Below are 5,915 nucleotides of genomic sequence, written 5' to 3'. Positions count from 1 at the left end.
TGTGTGTGTGTGTGTGTGTGTGTGTGTGTGTGTGTGTGTGTGTGTGTGTGTAGCCATGTCACCAGAGACCTTGTATCCTTCTTCAAAGAAAACTTCGTCATTCTCTTTCTGAAACTTAGCTCCTCTTTTGCTTTCCCTATTATCTGCGATTCCTTACGAATTGTATGACTTATTTCCCTTATGTATTTTCTAACCGTTCTTTTTTTTTTTATAATTTATTATTTTGTTCGTGCCAATATTCAATACTACACTTGAAATCTATATGTCTCAGTCACGCGTAATATGACGGATTGGAAATATCCCTGGATAGCTTTCATAATACTTCTTATATAAGTTCTCATTTATGTAACATCGTGATTAAAAATACTATTTTCGAATAACTGAAATTACACATACAATGAATAAATAAAATTTTTCGCTATACGTATTAAAAATTCTAGAAGGAACAAGCAAGGAAAAAAGAAACGATAAAAGTCTAATTAAATATAGACAACATTAGTCTAGTGTTTAGCCAACTAGGGAAAGTAACAGGCATACTTCAGTGTTATTAGTCCTCATTAGCGAATCAAATTTTATCCAGAATGATCAAATGGAGACAGAAATAGTTTTGAATGGTGTCTCTGTAGCATGGCTATGCAGGGCTGTCTTAGCAGCAGTATAGAGCTTTGAACAGCTTTGCGATCAACGCCGATACATGGGAATCAGAAGTACAATACCAACCTACCTGGCGAAGCTGCACCGTCAGAAATATCACTTCGTGCGAACAGAACAAAATTGAAGGGGCACAAAAAAAAACGTGAACTGCACAAGTCCAGAGCCAACTATTTACCATCAGTCCTAACAGACTACCAGTGCCCGACCTGCGGCAGAGCCTTCCGGGCACACATTGGCCACAGCGTGCCTCGTTTGCGTCTGCCATGTGATGTCCTGGGTCATCGTCAATAGCGACGGACGAACTAATATAAGCCCTTAGGCTAATCAGTGCACTGGGCCCCTTAATATTTTACACGATAGTAAGCCACACTATACATTAGATCAGAACCGAGCCCGTAGACGCGTCAGGCTTCTGAGCAATTCAGTACATTGGACCCTGCGCTATATTTTAATGATATCAAGCCAACTATATAGAGAGCAGAATCGAGCCCTTAAATTAGTGAGGCCCCTAAACAAATTAGAACACTGCACCCTATGATATGTCTAACGATAGTAATCCATAGTATACATAGATCAGAACTGAGCCCTTAGACACGTGAGGCCCCTGGCAAGTGCTTAGTTTGCCCATACCTTAAGACAGCTCAACGTTTTTATGTATCGCAGCTTTGCAGTCCCGGTTGTGAGTGCAGCATTCGACTTTAAATTTCCTTTTAGTTTTCTAGAATGGTATTAGTTTTTGGAAGACTAAATATTTCCTGTGCTCGTAGAGGAAGGATATGCTTCAAGTCACAGATTTTCCTACGAAGATGTACACTCACTAAAAGAACACCTCGGTGAAATTTTCACCAAGTTTTTGAAGTGATAACGAGAAGTCTAGTTCAGTGCTGTTCATGTTTAAGAGGGGGGAAAGTAGAACAGTGTTTATTTAATATGTTCTTCCTAGAGCTCGGAATGCCAAAAACCCTGACCCCTGAACTATGTGATTGGAAAGCAAGATTCTTACCATATAACATTCCTGCGTATATATAAAACTGGGCAATGAGCGTATATGCCCTATTTCGGGAGTTTTTGCTCCTTCACAACCACCCACCCACACACACGCACATACACACATATACATACACACACAGATACATACATATACGAAGGGCTTCTTCATTTTCCATCAATGAAATTCATTTACAAGGCATTGGTCGGTCCTAGACTACACTACAATACAATTGTCCAAATTGCCGTGCCGTGAACCAGAACTCAAAACCTCATAGTCGCAAGCGAGATTCATCACTGCACAACTACGAAGCGAAAATAAGTAAATCTACCACACAGCAATTAAATGAAAAGGTACTTTACACATTCGACTTGACCTTTTTTATGTTATTTCTGGTAAACGGTCCCCTTAGAATTTCTAAACAACTTTCGATCGGTTCGCAATGTTGTTGTCAAAGAAAGTAAGATAATAGCTTTTTTTTTTTTCTGAAATGTTTAAAATGTAAATGCTCAAAGGTAAGTTCTCTCCAGATCACATAGACAGGTTCTGCTGCATGTTCTGTTTATAAAGCGTTGCCTACTTGTAAAGTCCTTTTTTCTCTTTGATATTGTTTTGTAAGAATACAAGTACGACCTTCAAGATAACATCAACATTACTAACACTTACACACACACACAAACACACACACAAACATAAACGTCATACGTATACACAAACACACACACACAGACTAACGTATATACATATAAGCATGCATACGCATGCGCATACATATATATATATATATATATATATATATACATGCATAAATACACACATACATACATGCATAAATACATACATAAATACATACATACATACATAAATACGTACATACATACATACATACATACACGTATATATCCATTCGTCGTTTTGCTATTATACTAAAGGATGTACTTGTATTCTTATATATGTGTGTGTGTGTGTGTGTCTGTGTGTGTGTTTTGTGTGTGTTTGCATATAAGTTTGGACTTGTGCATGTGTGTGAGGGAGTGGTTGTGTGCGGTTCTTCATATTTTTATATTTTTCTGTCATATATTATAAACCACCGGTCCAAACATCAGATATGAACAAGAAGGAAACAAAAAAGCAAAAAAAAGCAAAAAAAAACGCAAAATAAAAAAGATAAAGCAAAAAACAAAACAAAACGTAAACGGCAACAACAAAAACAACCTTCAAACCAGAAGCACAAAAGCTATCAAGTAATTTCTTTCAGAGATAAACAAGCTTTTCTTTTCTTCTTTAGATCATTGTCTTATCGTAACAAATAGCCTAGATTGTATATTTCGCCTATATTGCCTTCCGTTGTTAAACGTGTATCTTGAACTATGTTGTTAACCATAAGACTACTTATTATTACTATTATTATTTCTTTTTTATTAAAGCAGTAACCACCAAATGACAGAATGAAATATTAATGCAACAGTTTTATTCCTTTATTCTGTTTCTGTACTTTTGTTTTTTAGCCTAAACTGACAATGAAAACTGTGAATGATGATGGTTTAACGTTATATCCAGATGATAAACAACAAAGCACTTATGATATAGACAAGAGATCGGTGTTTTCGATTACATAACACATCTCATATATACTTTAAAAGAGGCATAGATGTTATTATAAATGAAGAAGGTTTCTTTATTAATGCATGTTTAGTCACGTTTTCGTTCTGTTTACAAGAATTACTTTTCTACTCCCAAATCCTCTACGCTCTACGAAAACATGTGAAGGCACATGGCCTAATGCTTGCCCTTATGACTGTGAGATCGTGGTTCGATTCCTAGAACTGGCGGTGCGCCGTGTTCTTGAGCAAAACACACTGATGTTATCCAAGGGAAAGGTAAAGGGGTCGATACAGCTTGGTACCTGTGACGTCGCAACTCATTTCTACAGCTGTGTGATGTGGAGCAACAGGAATTAAAGTGTCTTGTTCAAGAACACAACACAGCCCCGTCCAGGGATCGAACTCACTATCTCATAGGCTCGATATAGTTCAGTAGATCCCTCACCTAAATTTGAGGTATTGTGTTCATGCTACAAATCGTTATTATTATAGTGGCAAGGCGGTAAGACCATTAATGTGCTGGACAAAATGTTTAGCGGCATTTTGACCAGTTTAAATTCCGCTGAGGTTAACTTTACCTTTGATCGTTTCGGGATTGAGAAAATAAAGTGTCAGTTGAATACTGTAATGTAAATAAACACCCACATCGGAAATTTCAGGCATTGTGCTTATAGTAAAAAGAATTATTATAAAGATGTCGTAGGGAGACGGGTCAGAAGAATCTTTTGGGCGTCGGACAAAATGTTGCTTAGCAGCATTCCTTCCATCTCTTTTACGTTCTGGGTTTAAATTCCGCCGAAATCTGAAATCTGAAACGATGAATTGTGTAATGTAAAGATGGTATCAAATTACAGTGAAAATACTTGCGACATAATAGAACCGCAGTATCATCAAGCAAGAGCATGAAACAAGCAGACACGTTCCCAGTATATTAGACACATTGAGATTCAAGTTTCGTCCCATGAAATTCGTTTACCGTGACGATGGGTTCGCCGTATCTCACGTTTGTGATGCACGTTCTGAATGAATTCAGGGAAAAATCTCATGTATACTTTTAGTCAGTTAAGCCTCAAAATCATTGTAACCACCATCGTCCCTACAGTCAATTTCTTAGATGCTTCTCTATACCTAAGATTATGCTCTTTGAAGCCCTATCGTAAACCTAATGAAAACTTTACGTATGCACGTAATCAGTCTTGTCACCCCCAACTATAGCGTTAAAAAAATCTTGAAACTAATATCAGAAATAGGATGTGTAATCTCTCGTTAAGGAATCTCTACTATAATATTGCTCTGGCTAACAGCGGCTTCAAAGAAGAAAAGAAAACTTGCAATCCTGTAATTAAAAATACAAAACCTAAAAATGGACCCTGTAAGATTACATAGTCCTTCCCACTTTTCCTGAACATTAAGATTAACGTAGGGAGAAAATTCCTAGCTTTAATATAATAAACATTTCTAAGATAAGCATAGATACAAGAACATTTTTAACAGATGTTCAGTGTAAGTTTCACACACCTTCTATTCCAACTTGAAAAATATTATCACCCCTACCTGCAAGTCACACTAGGAGCTCACTCTAAGCTGCAACTGTCGAGATCCAGAAGCGTGTCCACTCGACCAGGCATGCATAATTAGTTCGGTTGTCTGTGAAGCTAAAGTCATCTCAGTGCTCGAAAATAATTCAACTCGAAAGAAAATGCACATTGGTGTATGCGAAATTGATGTTAAAAAAGATGTGCGAACCAGAAGTCTTCTTCCTGACACATGAATAAAAAGAAAGTAACAAAGTTTGCTAGCCATACCTCGGACCTCAAGGTCAATTACACACCACACAACTTCAAGTAATGCACCGAGGAAAGGACCCACACTACACTTTAATCGATCAGCAATGCATTAATCGTTCAGAGAAGCTGAAAGATTACGCATTACTGTTTAGATCTAAGACAAAAATCTTACATTTTTATGAAATGTAAGTATCTGGACGAGTTTCTTTTGCCGAACTGGAAAACATCACTCTCTCGGAATTAAGCATGCAGTCTCACCACAAACTTTGATCTTCTCCCCGTTAAATTAATTTAAAGCAACCGCATTCTAATACGAACCGGTCAAAGGGAGGCAACTCTTAATTTTAAAAAATTTCTTTTCTCATCTCCAATCTTTATTTATCTTCCTCTCTTTTTTAAAGACCTGCTTGTTCTCACATTCTTTTTTCTTTTTTCTTTTCTTTCTTTTTCTTTTTCTTTTCAAAGACTTGCGATCCTGTATATTTGAGTCTGAAAGTTTGCTTATGAAAACAAGGGATTTCATTTATGCTTATTTTCACAATAACACTATCTCACATTTAAGTCCTGTGTATATAAAATGACATTTATCTCTGCTGACCCCAGCAATGACTGAACAGTAAGAGATACCGGATGTACAGTTTAGATTAGAGCTGGTGCTTATGTGTATAGTATCACATAATACCCTCATAGATGTTTTACCTCACTGTGAACCGTATGTTATTTAAACTAGCCATTTCTGGCGTCCTACGTACTAACGTGCCTACATTCTATTGAATGCGATTATTAATCTCTCTCTCTATCTATCTCTCTCTCTCTCTCTCTCTCTTCCTCTCCCATCTCTCTCATATATATATATATATATATATATATATATATATATAC

This window comes from Octopus bimaculoides, chromosome 8 (genome assembly GCF_001194135.2).
Source record: "Octopus bimaculoides isolate UCB-OBI-ISO-001 chromosome 8, ASM119413v2, whole genome shotgun sequence".
Classification (NCBI taxonomy): Eukaryota; Metazoa; Mollusca; class Cephalopoda; order Octopoda; family Octopodidae; genus Octopus; species Octopus bimaculoides.
The sequence above is the reverse complement of the archived record's forward strand: the minus strand, read 5'-3'. Positions refer to the sequence as shown.